This window comes from Peromyscus leucopus, chromosome 5 (assembly GCF_004664715.2).
Source record: "Peromyscus leucopus breed LL Stock chromosome 5, UCI_PerLeu_2.1, whole genome shotgun sequence".
NCBI lineage: Eukaryota > Metazoa > Chordata > Mammalia > Rodentia > Cricetidae > Peromyscus > Peromyscus leucopus.
In genome coordinates, this window is record NC_051067.1 from 20457000 (window position 1) to 20474805 (window position 17806).

A 17806-nucleotide genomic window follows, 5' to 3' on the forward strand; every position below is an offset into this window, starting at 1 on the left:
AGAGAAACCCTGTCTTGCAAAAAAAAATCTTTACAATCTCATGCTGGTGTGAAGATTGTTAGATGGGACACAAAGATGTGAACAATACAACTAAAAATTAATAAATTAAACCCCATCTTAGTTTCTCTTCCTGTTACTGTGGTAAAATAAGCTGACAAAAACAGCTGGAGGAAAAGGGGTTTATTTCAGCTTACAGTTCCCGAGATACAATCTACCATGGGGAAGGGTGGGGGGAGGGGGGAGCAGCAGGAGAGGAAATTGTCTACTTTCAGGAAGCAAAGTGTGAACAGGAAACAAGACTGGGCTACAAGGCCTCAAGGCTTGCCACCAACGGCCCACTTCCTCCAGTGAGTCTCCACTCCCTAAAGGTTTCGTAACCCCCCAACAGCAGGGCCAGCTAGGAACCAGGTGTCCAAACCCATGAACCTATAGGAGATACTTTACATTCAAACCGTAACAACTCCACCCTTTTAACATATATATTGGAAAAGACTTGTAGCTATAATATATAAATAACTCTTAAGATCAACAATGAGAAGACAAGACTCAATTTTTAATATCTGGATAAAAGATTTAAACAAATGTTTTACCAAAAAAAAAGATATGAAATTGGCCAATAAGCACATGAAAAATGGCCAATATTTCTGTTCACCACATTAAGATAAAAACTACAGCAGGGGGCTGGAGCAATTACTAATGGTTAAGAGCACTTGTTGCTCTTTCAGAGGACCCAGGTTTGATTCCTAGCACCCACATGGGGGCTCACAACTGTCTGTAATGCCAATCCCAGGAGATCCAAAGCCCTCTTCCGGTCTCCTATGGCACCAGGCACACAAAACACCCACATAATAATAATAATAATAATAATAATAATAATAATAATAATAATAAAAGGTTTTTTAACTACAATAAGATACTACTGTACAGCTTCTAGAACAGCTAGAATTTTATATCTGATAACATCGGGTTATGGCAAGGTAGAAGAGCCCCTGGAGATAAGAGAAATTCAAAATGGTACAATCACATTGGAAAATAGCTGGGCTGCCACTTATAAACTCACATTAGTCATATGACCCAGCAGTTCCACTCCTGAGAGAGATGAAAACATGTCTACGTAAGAACTCATAAACACTGGGTGTGTGGCTCACACCTTTAATCCCACTTAGGAAAGGGTACAATGCAGAATCGGCGATACCAAAGGCCAGAGAGTGAGAAGGAACAGGGGAGAATATTTTGTGATGATAGAAATATTCAAAATCTTGTTTATGATGATGATCACATGAAAGTGTATGATAATGATTTTCCTAAGTGGGGCACTTTATAGGTGACTGACTTATAGTTCCATTATATAGATCTTACCTTTAAAAAAAGTATTGAAAATAGGAAGTTGGAAAAGAATGAAATGCAGTGTCTGGAAATGAAACATAATTTTGGGAGAACTCTTAAGCAGCCTGACCAGCCAGGTTTAGCAACCCATCCTAACATGCCAAGGGAACAAATATGTCCATAGGCAGAGAAAAGAGAGTTAATCAATGTGGCTACGCTGGAAAGTCCAGATGAGGTGGGGGGGTCCCCCACAAGTCCATCTTTAGCATACAGACATGAGCTATAGGATAAATGGCAGAATAATAGGGGCAATGGCCACGGGTATGCATAAATAAGCAGTCCTGGTCCAGTGTGGTCTGGCCACTCATTGTCTCAGCTCTGGTTCTGCAAGACAACCATAGAAGTCCTCTTTGCTTGAGGCAAGCAGCTAGGGAAAGTCTCATCATGGAGTGATATGCCTGTGAAGTTCTGCTCTTTCTGGAATCCTAGGTGGCTACAGATTTGGGACAATGACTGGAGACCTTTGGGCTCCTTTTGTGGAGGGATTCTAGAACAGGAAGTTGTAAAAGGTGACAGTAAGATGCCTTGATTATTCTTATCACTGTGCCTTCACCGTTGATGGATTAGGTGACGCCAGTTTTTGGAGAGATGCTTTCTGAGTGATGAACACTCTTTCTGAGTGATGAACATGCCTGTGGGCAGAGGTAAACCGATAACGGAAAGGAAGGGAGCCATGCAGAATGCAAGTGGAGATGTCAGACCGGCCGGCCTGTGCTGCATTGTGGGCCCAGAAGAAAAGTGCTGCTTTTAGCAGGAGCAGCTTCTGATGGTGGTTACAGCTTGGTGGCCAGATGACATCACTTCTTCTCTGGGGAGCACTTGCTGCCTCGCTAACAGCCTGGCCACCTGGAGGATGGAGTGCCTCCCACCCGAAGTCCTCCTGGAGAGACACATCAGAAATGAGAAGGCTCATAGCTTAGACCCAAAGACCTATGATGTTTGCTAAGTAAACACTATTCAAATCAAAATACTAATTATTTGACTCAACGAGCAGCATGCAACTGTTTTCAATGAACTTACACTAAACACTCATTTTGTTATGACCACCACCGTCACTTCCCTCCATTTTTTTTCCTTTGTGATTCGAAAGTTTGAGTATCAACACTCCTTCAAAATTTCTCTGTCAAAGGTCACAGTGACCTACTTTCTAATTGCTGATTCCAAAACGCTCTTTGGTCTTCAATTTACCTAGATCTTGGCTACAGTCAGAATCTTCTGCTTCTGGTCTCATAGACCTGTAATTTGTTTCATGTCTGAGTGGCCTGTTTATCAGTGTCTCCTTCCTTCTCTCAGATGACCCCAGTGCAGAGCCCTCTTTTTATATTCATCCCTCTGGAGCTCAGCAAGTGTAAGAGATCAGATGGCAAATATTTTAGGTTTTATAGATCACGGGGTCCCCTCCATAAGTGCCCTTTTTTTGCTTGTCTCTTTTGCTTTTAAATCCTTTGAAACTGTCACCGCCGTCCTTAGTTCACCGGCCACGTCCACGATGAGTTCATTTCTGTTCTTGTCACCTGACCCCTTTTTACCTAGAGAGTTCTTCCTGGACCATTCCACCTACCCTCCGTCAACCATTCAGCACCCACCTGGAACCCAACTGCCTAAAAAGACATGGTTTTTATGTCCTGTTTTCCCACTAGAAGGGAGTTAAAAATACCCCCATATTTTTTCATTCCCAGAAAAAAAAATTAGTTATAAAATAGAAAAAAAGTTCAAGTGTATGAACAGATGCTTCCTCAAAGAACAAATGTTGGGCCGCAAAGACGGCTCAGTGAGAAAAGGCATCTGCTCTTCCTGAGGCATCATGACAACCTGAGTTCAATCCCGGGGACTCATGGCTGGGTGAAGGAAGAGCAGCCACGCCATACATGGAGCTCTAGGTTCAGGGAGAGACCCTGCCTCAAAGGAATAGACAGTGATAGAGGAAGACACGCACTGACCTCCACACTCACACAGACACATCATACATCACACACATGCACCACACACATACTTGTGTGTGTGCACACATACACACACATTTTGCCTGTCCAATGGGGAAAAAGCAAGTTCCCCGTTACAATGTTAGTTTACACATTTTGAATCACTAATGAGACTTTTCATGTGGCTGCTACACCAGTAGCTATTCATCTGGCTTGTGTCTTTTCCTCTTTTTTTTTTTCTTTCTTTCACCTTGTGTGAATTTAAGTTATTGAATCTTAGTTAAAATATATAGTGTAAACTTTGTTTTTGTTTTTTGAGAGATGGTGCTGTGTAGCACAGGATGGCTTCAAACTCACTATAGAGTTAAGGTTGGCCTTGAATTTCTGGTCCTCCTTATTTCTGCTTCCCAAGAGTTGAGATTACAGGCATTCATCACCATGCCCTGCCCTAAATATTTTGTTCTAGACTATTCATGGGCAAGCTTTGATTTATTTATTTTATGTGTGTGAATGTTTTGCCTGTATATGTGTGTGTACCATGTGTCTACCTGGTGCCCAAGGAGGCCAGAAGAGGGTTGTAGGATCTCCTGGAACTGGAGTTATGGATGGTTGTGAGCCACCATATGAGTGATGAGATTCAAATACTGGTCCTGTGGACAAGCAGCTAGTGCTCTTAACTGCTGAGCCATCTCTCTAGCCCTATAAAATGTGTGTGTGTTTATAGGGTTTTTTTTTTTTTTTTGGTTTTTTTGTTGTTTGTTTTTTTTAAGACCAAGTCTATTATGTAGCTCTAGCTGCCCTGAAACTTGCTGTGTAGACCAGGGTGGCCTCAAATTCACAGAGATCCACTTGCCTCTGCCTCTTGGGTGCTGGGATTAAAAGGCCTGCCTGCACATCTGGCTTTAGTTTTATGTTTTTTTAAACAAAGTCTCCCAAGGTACCTCGGATGGAGTCAGACTCATAATTCTCCTACCTCAGCCTCCCATGTGTTGGGATAACAGGCATGTGCCTCCACACCTGGCTGTATTCTTTTATGTAGTCACATGTCACCAGTTTTCAGTCTGTGTCTTCTGGATCATGCTTTTTAAAAGAAGGCTGGCTGTGTTTCTGATGCGCAGTCGGCTGTTCTTTTTAGGGCAGGGTCACTGTTAGGACTGCGATTACCGTGAGATTTTCGCCCTGGACCACCTAGATATCGTGATAGGTGATGACTTCCTTGGACTGGACAAAGTACCAGACCCGCCTGGCTCTCCCTTAAGTACCACAAGATACCTAACTGAGGACAGCCGCCACAGCTGCAGAGCTCCGGCTCCTGTTCCTTTCATATTGACTAAACTCATTACTCATGGACATATACATGAAAGTAATAATGTGGACTGGGTTGTTTCATTTATTATTACAAAGCTCTATTATTTGGTGTGTGTGTATGTGTGTGTGTGTGTGTGTGTGTGTGTGTGTGTGTGTGTGTGTGTGTGTGTGTTTATGAGACAGGCTGGCTTTGAACTTGCTGTGTAGCTCAGGCTGGTTTTGAACTTACCATCCTCCTGCTGCCTAAATGCACAGTACTCCTAGTTTATATGGTGCTGGTGTTGTGCACATCGGCAAGTCTTGTCCCTAGCTGCCATAACTCTTAAAAAAAAAAATAGACTCACATTTCTGCAATTCTAGCATTTGGGAGCTGAGGCAGGAGGATCACAAGTCTGAGGTCAGCTTGAGCTACATAGCAAGACTGTCTTTCAAAACAAGTTCTTTGTTGGTGGTGGTGGTTTACGCAGTTTTTTAAGAGCAGGTCTAAGGAGGCTGGGGAAGTAGTTTATTGATAAAAGGGTGTGTGTGTGAGGCCCTGGGTTAAATCCTCAACACCAAAAAGTAAAAAAAAACAACAACAAATGTATCCGAGGAAGAGGCACCATCCAAGGAACTATGACCAAAATTCCATACTAACCAAAGGGTGCTTTCTAAGCAAACTGTAACAGTAGTGTGGTGAGTGGAGGCAGAGACTTGCACACACATCAGTCCCTTGCACTCTAATTGGGTCATGTGAGGACTGAGCTGAAGGACCGAGAAGCTTCATCGGAACTCTGAGCTGAGGTCTTCCCGAGATGCCGTCCAGATCGTAAAGTGTTAGCAAGCAGGGGGCAGAAAGGCAGAGGGATTGTTTGTTGTTTCATTTTGACATTTAAATATCACACGGAAAACTCCTGGCCTTTAAATGAAAGCCCTGTTTGGTTTACAAGATGCTCTGTGATCTGTCCCAGTCCTCACAGCAGCCTCACCTCACCTCTTACCTCATCTTTACCTCCTCTCCCTGATCCCCTCCATTCCCCTCGCCTCCTTTCTTTAATATAAGGCCTCCCCTTGGAGTCCAGGCCAGTCCTGAATTCACTCTACAGCCTAGGCTGGCCTCAAACTACAACTGTTTTATTTTAGCCTCCTGAGTACGGGGGTCATGGGTCTGTATCACCATGCCCAGCTTTCTTCTCTTTCTGTTCACAGAACAGTCCCTATCTCGTCCTCCTTGTGAGGCCTTTGCATGATGCCCTGGCCTTCCTCTCATCACTTCCTTAGCTACTACTACGGACCAAACTCTGTTCCTAAAAAAATTCATACTGAGTTGAGCGCTGTGGTGGACCTGTAACCCCAGCATTCAGGAGGCAGAGGCAGGAGGGCTGTACATTAAAAGCCAGCCTTGGCTACATATCAAGACTCTGTCTCCAAAACAAACAAAAACCATACCTTGAAGTTCTAATCCTAGAACTTGAGAATGTGAGCAGGTTTGGACATAGTGCCATCCCAGAAATAGATGAATCAGGTCACACTAGAGTAAGGTAGTCTCTTACATGACTCCTGTTCTTCTGAAAGGGGCTGATCGGGACACACTAAGCCACAGCCTCAGGACTCAAGGGCAAGACTGGAGTAAGGCTGCCTCATGGGGCACTAAGGATGGCTGGCCATCACCAGAGGCTAGGAACACACATGGAACACACTCATACTCACACCCAGAGAAACAACAGTAGTGCTCACACCAGCACCGACCTCGACTTTGCAGCCTCCAGATCTGCAGTGTCGGAGATCCCTGCTGTTGAAGCCATGGAGTCTCAGTGCCTTGTTAAGGCAGCCCTGGTTAACTAGCACAGCCACCCATCTCTCTGTGGTAGTTAGTTTGGTTCTCTGTGTTGGTTATCTGTTCACCGCTACAACCAGATTCCTAACAGGCATCCAGCTAAGGAGAAAGCTTTATTTGGGCTCAAGGGATACAGTCCATCATATGCCAGGGGGATGGCCTGAAGACTCCACTCATGGCAGTAGGTTCACCTCTCAGGTGACAAGAAAGCAGAGACAAGGCAGGAAGTAGAGCCAGACTACGAACCCCAACTGTACCCCACCCCAAGAGTCACCTCCTCCAGCAAGGGCCTACTCCCCAAAGGTTTCACCTCCTCCTAAAACAGTGATACTAACTGGGACCAAGTGTTCAAGCACATGAGCCTGTGAGGGACACTTTACCTCTAAACATTAACTCTCCATTCAGAACTCCTTTCAGGCAATGCTTTGTGGCCCCTTCTCTAGGTCAGTCAGGGTTCTAGGAACTCACACAGTGATGAGCAAAGGTTTTCTAAGCCTGTCCATGGGCCTCCCCACTGCCCTTGGATACCAACCTCACATCCCATTAAGTGTACCAAGATATGTGTGGATTCCGAGTTAAACATTATTTAATGGTGGAAATAGTTCGGAATGGGCTTTATGATGTTGTCTGGAAATGGACTCAATCCATAGTAATTGTGTATACCTAGGGGTTAGGGGAAAGAAAGTTCTTCAAAAATTGCTTTCAAATGTGACAACTTTCACAAATGTCACTTGAATTTGTATGTGGTTGACAGTACATTCCACTCTGTAGACACTCAAACACTTATTTGATTTTGTCATCATTTTTAATGTTTTGGGCATGATTCTCTCAGGAGTTGAAAAGTTTGTGGGTCTTAATATATTCCTCCCTGTGATGCCTAAAGAATCATTTCACACACATATACACACACTCACATAAACATGTGCACACACATACCTATACATACATGTATACACATATACATATGCACACACAAGCACATACCTGTACATATACACATGCACACTCATACACATTACACACATGTACACACATACATACACACATGTATACATATATAACATACATGCACATACACACATATGCACAAGTATATACACACAGACCCCCCTGAATTTTTTTTGGACTTGGTTTTGTTCTGTGTTCTGTGCTGGGAGTGACCTTGTACTAGTTGGCTTTCTAAAGTGATAAAACACCATGACTGCCAGGCGGTAGTGGCGCACGCCTTTAATCCCAGAGGCAGGTGCATCTCTGTGAGTTCAAGGCCAGCCTGGTGAGTTCCAGGACAGCCATAGCTACACAGAGAAACCCTGTCTCAACCCCACCCTACCCCACCCCTGAAAAAAAGAAAGAAAAAGAAAAGAAAAACCACCATTACTAACTGCCACTTGGAGAGGACAGGGTTTATTTCCTCTTGAACTTTACAGTCTGTCATAAAGGGAGGGCAGGGCAGGAACCTGGAGACAGAAACTGAGGCAGCAACCATAGAGGAATGCTGAATTCTGGCTTACTCAGTCTGCTTTCTTAGACACCCAACGCTACCTGCCCAGGGGTGGCTTGCCCCACAGTGGGCTGGGCCCGCCCGTCCACATCAATCATTACTCAAGAAAATGCCCCACAGACATGCTCAGAGACCAGGCTGACGGAGGCGTTTGCCCAGCTGAGGTTCTCTTCCCAAATGACCCTAACTTGTGTCGAGTCAGAGACAAAAACAGCACAGCCCCCAACTGTGAGGCATGCCGGAACAGTCTGGTGCTCGTGGGGGAGACCCCAGCCTTTACCTGGGTTATAAGCTGATAAACTCCCATGTGAACATGTTGGTTACTTTTGAAGTACGTATGATCACAATATATGAGAGAGCAACATACAAGCAGAAAATCTATCTTGGCCTGTGGCTTCAGAGAGCTCCCTCCATGGCCATGGGCTCTGGATACCGCGCCATGGCCACTGCAACAAGTGCAGGAGTCTATGCAGCTCCAGGTGACAGAAAGCAGAAAGAGGGAGGAGCCAGGACAATGAAGCCACCTCTAGGACACACCCCTAGTGGTCCATTTCCCTCTGTAACCCACCACTTCAAGCTTGGCCCACTGCTCCAATTTTTTTTTAAATTTTTATATTTTTCAATTTTTTTTTCTCTTTCTCTCTTTTTTAGATCTATGTGCATCGGTTTCATTGGTGTCTTGCTGCATGTGTGTCTGTGTGAGGGTGTTGGCTACCCTGGAACTGGAGTAACTGACCATTGTGAGAGGCCATGTGGGTGCTGGGAATTGAACCCCAGCCCTCTGGAAGAGCAGCCAGTGCTCTTAACCGCTGAGCCATCTCTCCAGCCCTATTTTTCAAAATTTTAAAATTACATATATTTCTTTTAGTGTGTGTGTGGTACGCAGGCGGGTGGGCCACCTCAGTTAATGGAGCTCGGAGGACAACTTACAGGAGTCGGTTCTCTCCTTCCACCGTGTGAGATGTGAGGGTCGAACTCAGGTCGTCAGGCTTGGCGGCAGGCACCTTTGCCAGATGTGCTATCTCACAGGTCCACAGGGCCCGACATTTAAACAACTCCCCCAAATATCATTCCCAGCTGGGACCAAGCAATCAACCCCTGAGCCGGTGGGAACAGTTGGCATTCTCTGACAATCTTGGATGGTCCTTGAGGGATCCATCATCATCTTACGCCTTTTGTCTCTCCACCCAATATGATGCGTGTCAGTAGACTTCTTCCGTGAAAAAACAGGCAACTGTATGCAGATGTGACCTGAAAAAAAAAAATTAACCAAGTATGGCAACAATTATGTTAAGACGTTAAAGCTGCAATACGGAGCTAAATAGGAAACAAAGAAAACAATCCAGGATGCATGTCTTTAATGTACCCGAGGACATTTATGTCATGGCACTGTATAGCAAAACCAGATTATGAGGAATAAATTCTCCCAGCTTTGCTCCTCCCGAGAGGCAGGTGTGGATGCTGATTATTACAAAATGACCAGTTTGATTGGACTTCCATATCCCTTGGCCTTTCCTCTAAGCCTTGGCTCGGGGAGGAGAGTCTCAGAATAGACCAAGCTAAGGATTTAGAATAAATACTGTGAATTAAGTCCATGGAAGTGATAACCACCGACACCATGGCGACAGGGTGAGTGTCCTCCAGAAGGAAGCAGGCACACAGGGAAGGGGAGGGGGGAGAGGCAGACTGTGGTGTTCTGTGTGACCAAACAATAGCACTAGGAGAAAGAAAGAGGCAGCCGCTGCCAGCATGTGAGCAGAACCGAACAGTGTCAGCAATGAGGCGTGAGCTTTGTGAGCCTTATCTCCCTCTGTCCTCTCCACAGCTGGATGCTGTCATCATCAGTCCCCCATTACACTAAAGAGGCTGGTCTGCAGAGGTGAAGCTCCACAGCTGGGGATGCCAGAGCAGCCTCGCAGCTACAGCTAAGCTGCCTTTCTGGGGAGTCACATTCCTGTGTCTAGAGTAGGTTAGATTACTTCTCTCTTTGTACTGTAAGTTCCCTTTAGAGCTTTCCAAAAGGAAGAATGTGAGTATAATCATTATTTACCAAATCAGTTCATTCTGGTGGAGGAAAGGACACTTCTATCACACTCTTCAAATTCATTTCCCTTATTTGTATGGAGACAGAGTCTTGCTATGGAGCCTAGGCTGTTCTTGAATTTGCAATCTGCGTGCTTTAGCCTTCTACAAACTGGGACTACAGGTATATACCACCATGCTAGGCTCAAACTCATCTGTCTTGGCATTTATTGTAATATTTATGTGAGGGCAGTACTCCCTTGAGTCAAGACCTTATCCATTAAAGTTATTAAACACGTCAACAGTGCTTATTCTGTGCTGGGCATGATCTCGTCTGACCTGTGTACAACTCATTTAATTAGGGCAGAAAGTCTCCACGTAGAAGAGAAGCCTACAGTCAGACAGTTGGGAATGGTGCCCTCAGATGCACAGAGTTCTTTTGTTTGGGTGTGTGGGATCGGGAGGTATGTGTGTGGGTGTGATAGCACATACACCACAGTACACAAGGTTTGGAGGTCAGAATTGGCCCTCACTGTGTTTGAGGCTAGCTGGCCTGTGAACTTCCAGGTAGGAGCCCAAAGGTTACAGATATGTGCCCTACTGTGTCTAGTTTTTTATTTGGCGTCTGGGAATTCCAACTCAGTCCATCATACTTACACAATAAGAGCTTTGCCCACTGAGCCATCTCCCCAGTCCTAGATACATAAGATTTTCAGTCTGTACCTGCTTAACATACCCATTGTACAGAACAAGGAACTGAGGCATGAAAGGAGTCAGAGAGACATCCTTAGTTAAGGGTTAAAGTCAACATTTTAATAACTGTATAGTAGGAGTCAAAGTTTGATTTTAAAAAAAAAATGAAACCTAATTAATTCAGCTCAGTTGCAAGGGTGGGTGTTTTGGGAGGGAGCTAGAATTTATACTTTAAAAAGTGTATGAATTATAGAATTATTTCTAGGAAATTCATTCTAGCACGTTAAACTAGACTTCAATTAGTTAAGTACTTCCAGATTGACTCTGAAGAGGCACTGTCATGTTCTTAATAAATGTTGACGTCTCACTTATACTCGGGAACAATCGTGTATTAAAATCCTTGAAATTGAAAACGAGCTGGCTTTGTTTAGGTTGTCAAGTATGCTCCTTTACAAGTTGTCTTAGTAAAGTTCTAGTGCTGCAAAGAGACCCCATGACCACGACAGCTCTTATAAAGGAAAACATTTAACTGGGGCTGGCTTACAGTTCAGAGGTTTAGCCCAGTATCTTCATGGGGGCACACAGGCAGACATGGTGCTGGAGGTTCTATATCCAAATTGGCAGGCAGCAGGAAGGAAGAGAGAGGCAGCCACTAGGCCTGGCTTGAGCTTCTGAAACCTCAAAGCCCACCCCCAGTGACATACTTCCTCCAACAAGGTCACACCTACTCCAACAAGGCCACACCTCCTAAGGGCACTCCCTGTGAGTCTGTGGGGGCCATTCTTATTCCAACCACCACACAAGTCTATGGGCTAGCTTGGCAACTTGTTTGCTAAAGAGTTTCTTCTTAAATTAATATAAGACTTCACCATATTCCAAATGAATATAATACAATTTAGAGTTGAGTTCAACTCACCAAGGTTTTATTGTCCTATAAAAGACAAAATCAGGAAAGTTTTTGGCAGGAGCTACAGGAGACAAGCATGGCGAATTTTAGACAGAATTCAAATTCAGGATAACACAGGGTATACACCTAATTCTGGCCTCGTATGCCTGAGGCTTTAGGGTTAATCCAAAACATCACAAAAATAAATAAATAAATAGATTAATAGCCAAATCTGGTCCACTGCTAATTTAATACAGATTTTCTTGGGTCTAATTTCTATAATTAACTGTTTAAAAAAAAAACATTAGAACCCAGGTGGTAGTGGCTGCCTTTAATCCCAGCATTTGGGAGGAGAGGTAGGCAGATCTCTGTTAGTTCAAGGCCAGCCTGGTCTACAAAGTGAGTTCCAGGACAGCCAGGGCTGTTACACAGAGAAACCCTGTCTCAGAAACAAACAAACAAACAAACAAACACACAAACAAACAGACAGACAGACAGACAGACACCCCTGGAGACTTCCAAGTTAACATTTCTATGAATGAACACATGCGCTATTATCCTGCAGCTGGCATTGGCTGCAGAGTAGTATAGGCTTTGACCTTCTTCGTCTTTGCTGTGCATGGGAATCCCCTGGGAATCTTAACAATTCTTATTCTGAAGGTCTGGGTTAGAGTGGGAGAATCTGGACATTTAAAATACACCAGGTGTGCAGGTGGGATTTTGGAAGCAAGGGCACTGGAGCCAAGATGGAAATTCCAGCTCCATACTTACTAGCTCTGGATCCTGGGACAAGGCACTTAGTGCTTCCTAGGCTGCAACATGGAGAGGTAGAAAGGTATGCATCCCTTCAGAAACTTTAACCAGTTCAAGCAGGGAAAAGAGAGTGCTCCCTTTTGTCCTGAGCACCCGACGTTACAAATGTGACCCCCTCCCCATTTTGCAGATAAAGAAACTAAAGATCAGACAGACACAATGACATGTCTGTTGTTATTTAAATAGGAGCAGAAAGTGAGCTACAGATAGGCCCACATCCCTTCCGTTCCCTCATAAAGTTCCTTTTCCACTCTAACAGGAAAAGGCAATCCTTTCTAGCATCATTTAGCAACGTAAGTACAGAACTTAAAGGCAGCTGAAGATTCAGACGAATGTCCAGAACAAATAGAGTATTGACTAAATTATATATATATGCTGGTAAGATGGCCTACTAGGTAAAGATGCTTGCCACCAAGCCTGACAATCTGAGTTCAATCCCTGGAACCTGCATAGTTGAAGGAGAGCCCCGACTTCTACAAGTTGTCCTCTGACCTCCGCACATGCAACTGTAGCATGTGCACGTCCACATACATATAGGCACATACCCACACATACACAAAAAATATTTTTTAAAAAGTTAAAAATACCTCTCTTGAGAAAAAGCTTCACATTTTTTACTCAGTTTGCAGATAAAGAACCTTGCAGCCGTGTGTGTGTGTGTGTGTGTGTGTGTGTGTGTGTGTGTGTGTGTGTGTGTGTAAGTGTGATTGGTGATGCCTATAGTCGTCCAGTCTTTTTTTTCTGCAGTGCCGGGGTTTGAACCTAGAGCCTCACACACGTGAGGAAATCAGTGCACTACCACAGAGCTACAGCCCTAGCCCTCCAGCCTCCTTTCTAATGGGGAGCCGCCCTCATCCCCAGATGGTATGGATTTTGTGGGATGATGGTAAGCAAACAATAGACCAGGAGAGCCTCCACAAACTGTTCTTTCTAGAGGCTAGCCCTGTACTCAGCACTAAAGTACTTCCCTATAGTACTTCAAGGGAACAAGAGAACTCAGAAGGAACCTCAGCAAAGCCCTTAACACAGAGAACAAAAGAGATTATAGAGGTTTGATATCCCCTGGGCAACTAACTAGATAACTGGATAACGCGTGTGTCCAATTATTTATAGAACAGGACTCAAATGATCTATTAAAATAACCAACGACAACGTTTATATTCGATGGGGTAAAATCCTCTAAAACTGGCCACGATGATCAGATCTAAAAATTCCCTTCCCCTCTTCTCCGTATGAGGTGTCTTTTGTCTCCTCTTGTTTTTGCCAGGAAGAAAGAGCACTGTGTACGTTTCTCATCACCCCGATGCACGTGCCTCGCTCAGGATCATGTTCACAGCTCACATGTTGTTCTGGCAGCCTGCATGCATTCCTCCCTGCTTCCGTCCCTTAAAGGAGCCAGACACAGCAGAGTGGAACTGCAACTGTCTCGCTGGCAGCAGGTGATGGATGTCCTGTGGGTGGTGACTGTGTGATGTTATGCTAAGGATCTGTTTGGGGGATGCCAGATCAGGGTGATTAGGGAAAATGGGAATATAGTGTGCAGCCTAAAGCTACAATCTTATTCATAATTGTGAATAGCATGGATGGGGAAAAAAGGTAATATCTACAGGACTCCAAGAAAATACACTGGTTCAAAGATCAAGATTTCCCGCATTTGATGCTTTTTAGTGATTCCCGTCAAGGTATTTACAAATTCTCCCACCCTAGTTACTATACAGCCTATCAGGCAAGAGTGGCAGACATCTGCAATCCCAGCAATTGGGAGGTAAAAGGATCAGGAGTTGAAGGCCAGCCTCAACTACACAGCAAAGCTACACGAGGCCCTGTCTCTAAATAAACAATAACAGCAACAGCAAGAACAACTAAAAACAACCTGTGTAAATATCCAATCTCTACATAGTTCCTTAGAGATGTTGCTATTAGACCCACTTCTGATTTGTTATTATAAATAGCTCTGACATTCAAAGCACGTGTAGCTTCATACACTGAATAACTCAAAGATCGGTGAGGAACAGCATTCTTAAACACCGTCACTGTGATACGGCAGGGCTTACAGTAGGAAGGTGGTCCTCATCTACCATTGCAGCAAGAGATGTGACCTTGTCAAACTCCAATCCAGAAACAGAAGACCCTCTAAACCTTTGATGCTCCTGTTTCAGATCTGCTTTTTTAAAATACTTATTTTATTTTAGTGATGTGTGTGTGTGTGTGCGTGCGTGTACATATGTATATGTACACTTGTGAGGGAACATGGAGTCCAGCAGGAGGCATCAGATCCCCTGGAACTGGAGTTATTGACAATGTGAATGACATGGTATGTGTGCTGGGAACTGAACTTGGGTGCTCCACAAGAGTGATACATGTTCTTAACCACTGAGCCATCTCTCCAGCACCTGTTTGGTTGTTTTTGGTGTTTGAGATATGGTCTAATGTAGCTCAGGGTGGGCTTGAACTTGCTATGAACTACAGGATGACCTTGAACTTCTGATCTGCTTGACTCTACTTCTGAAGTCCTGGGATCACAGACATGCATCATTATACTTGGCATCTTTCTGTGGCTTATAAATATAATTGTGCATCTATGTTCAGTGAAAGTCTGTAATTTAGGATTAGTGTGATGTACAGGAGACAGAAAAACAGGGGTCTCAGTGAAACTGTCCTAAATTTGCAAGCATTCCCTTGTAATGGGTGTCATATATTATACATGTATCTATAGTCAGTTGTTCTGGAGAGATCATGGTTGATATATGTATCAATTTGACTTCAATTTACAGTTATTGAACATTTCCATGTTGTGTTTACTCTCAACACAGTGAGCTCAGCAAGAGTAAAACATGAAATGGCTAATGGGCCACCTTTCTGGAAATATTCCCACTTCCTGTTCTTGAGAGTAGCTGATGTCTGTCACTCAACACATGTTGGAAAGTCACTGGAAAACATATCTTTAAGGAACATCTATCTACTTCAGGAGAAAAAAAAATGTGTGTGCATGAGAAAGAGACAATGCCAAGCCATGTGGAATCAAGAGCTGAAGGTGGATGCAAAGGTGTATGAATTGTAAAAGAGGAGCCTGGCGCTGGCTGGGACAGTCATAGTCTTCCATAGAAGAAGAAGGAGATCTCAGAAGCCGGTCCATTGAGGAAGTGCAGCTCTGAAGTAATTCAATACAAAAGAGAGAAAACTGGGTATTTGACAGTGAATGTGGAAAAGCCTCATCAGGGCATGAAGAAAGAAGGCAAGGACTATGGATACCCTGCCCCTTCCTGTTGCAGAGTCCTATATTAGCCACCACCTTTCCACTCCAGCTAGTAAGCTGTAAACTCACAGACCAACCACTCACACTTCACACCATCAGTTGAGGGAATATTTTATGCTCTCGATCATCTTTCGGGGAGGGGAGGAGAATTGTAGCACTTACTGAAGAGAAATGAAAGCGTTGAAAAGAAATGTGTTATGTTTCTTCCCATCCCTTCCCTTCTTCCCGAATGACTCAGCTGGAAAGCATTAGAAGAGGCAGAGCAGGGTAAACATCTATGGTGCAGGGCCAGAGAGTGAGCTTCAGAGTGTCAGAGCCGTGAAGGTTAGATGGGGCCTGCATGTCAATCAAGCAAGGCTTCCCATGAGGGATCTGTTCCCACTGGGGGGGGGGGGGTGGGGGGGGGCACTGCACACACAGGTGCAAAATGTGTGTGTCAGAGCCCAAGTCAGATGATAGAGGCATTCTTACATGGAATGTATTGGTCCGTTTCGCTATAAGGGAATATTTGAGGCTGGAAAATTTTAAAGAAAAGACATTTGCTTAGTTTATGGTTCTGGAAGTCCATGAACTTGACTTTTCTGTTCAATTCTGGGCTAGCTTTCTGGCTATTCCCCAATATGGTGGACAGTACAGTGGAGTTCATACAGTAAGCCAGAGAGTGTGGAGGTATCAGTTTTTCTAGAACCCTCAAGGGATTCCATGATAACTGCATTACCCCCTCCCGAGGGCATGAACCTAGTGACCTATTCACCTTTTACAAGACCCCCATCTCTTAAAATATTCTACCTCTTCCTAAAACTGCCACGTTGAGACCAGGCTTCCAACACATGAACCTTTGGGGATCAGGCCACATCCAAACCAAAGCAAAGAGCAGGCCTCCGAGCCTGGGGAGAGACTTCCTTAGCTGTGTGACCCCACTATTGAACAACAGCATTTTTTTTTTTTTAAATTTCTACCTCTGTTTCAATCCATCAAAAGTAGATAGTAATTTTTTTAAAAAGCACAAATTTACAAGCTTTTAGAACTGTTTTTGGAGAGAGGACGGAACTATTTATTTAGAGTATACCATATGCCAGACTTCATGATAGTTTCTTTGCTATAGGAAAGAAAACCCACAGCTTTCCAGACACCCTCTAGAATTTCAGGAAATTGAGTTGACCATAATTCTCTCTTCCAATCTGTGGAATATTCTAGCTTTACACAAATCCATTGTGCAAACACCTAGATATTGTTTGTTTGTTGTTCCAAATGAGAAAAGTACTGCAGGGAGACCCACATTCACAGTGTTTGGTGGCCATGACAAAAGCTTTCATGACACATGCCATTTTTTTATTTTTTTGGAGGGCCAATATTAGTTATTTTTCTGTTGTTGTGCTAAAGCATGATGACTTCACCAGCTTACAGAAGAAAGGGTTTATCTTGGCTTACAGCTGCAGCTTAAGCTCACAGTTCCAGAGGGTTAAGAGTCCATGATGGAGGAGCAGAGGCATGGCCACAAGCAGAAGGCAGGCAGCAGGAACAGGAAGATGAGAACACATGTAGTGAACCACAAGAGCATGAAGCAGAGAGAGTAAGCTGAGAGTAGGGTGAGGCCTTAAGAGCTCAAAGCCCACTCCCAGAAACATACTTCCTCCCAAACTTCCTCAAACAGTGCCACCAACTGGAGACCACGTGTTCAAATACCCAAGACTATGGAAGACATTTCTCATCCACACCATCACAGAGTAAGCTCAGGGCCTCATATTCTAAGGTAAACGCTATACCTCCCAGCCTTGTAATCTTTTAAAAAAACATTCTAGCCAGGTGGTGGTGGTGGTGGTGGTGGTGGTGGTCCCAGCACTTGGAGGCAGAGCCAGGAGGATCTATGTGAGTTCAAGGCCAGCCTGGGCTGCAGAGTAATTTCCAGGAAAGGTTCAGAGCTACACAGAGAAACCCTGGGGGGGGGGGAGGACACACATTCTAAAAAGTAAAGATTTGTTTTTATTTTATTTTGTGAGTGTGGGTGTTTTGCCTACATGTATGTCTTGCATGCCTAGTGCCCATGGATGTCATAAAAGGACATCAGATCCCCTGAAACTGGAGTTATAGATAGTTGCAAGCCACCATGTAGGTGCTGGGAATTGAGTTAGGTAGGGTCCTTTAGAACAATAGCCAGTGTGCTAAACCCCTAGGCCATCTTTCTAGTCCCTTCTTTTTAAAA

At 44.2% G+C, this 17806-nt stretch overlaps 1 long non-coding RNA gene across 1 annotated transcript in view; it reads right to left on the reverse strand.

Annotated features, from left to right (window-relative positions):
- Positions 1 to 833: 833 nt before the first annotated feature.
- Positions 834 to 17806, reverse strand: part of LOC114692091 — a 30479-nt gene continuing 13506 nt past the window's right edge. Inside the window, exons 3-4 of the long non-coding RNA XR_003734339.2 lie at positions 8864 to 9184; positions 834 to 2266 (exon numbers count right to left, since the gene is read on the reverse strand). This is a non-coding gene — a long non-coding RNA (uncharacterized LOC114692091). The remainder of the gene's footprint in view (positions 2267 to 8863; positions 9185 to 17806) is intronic.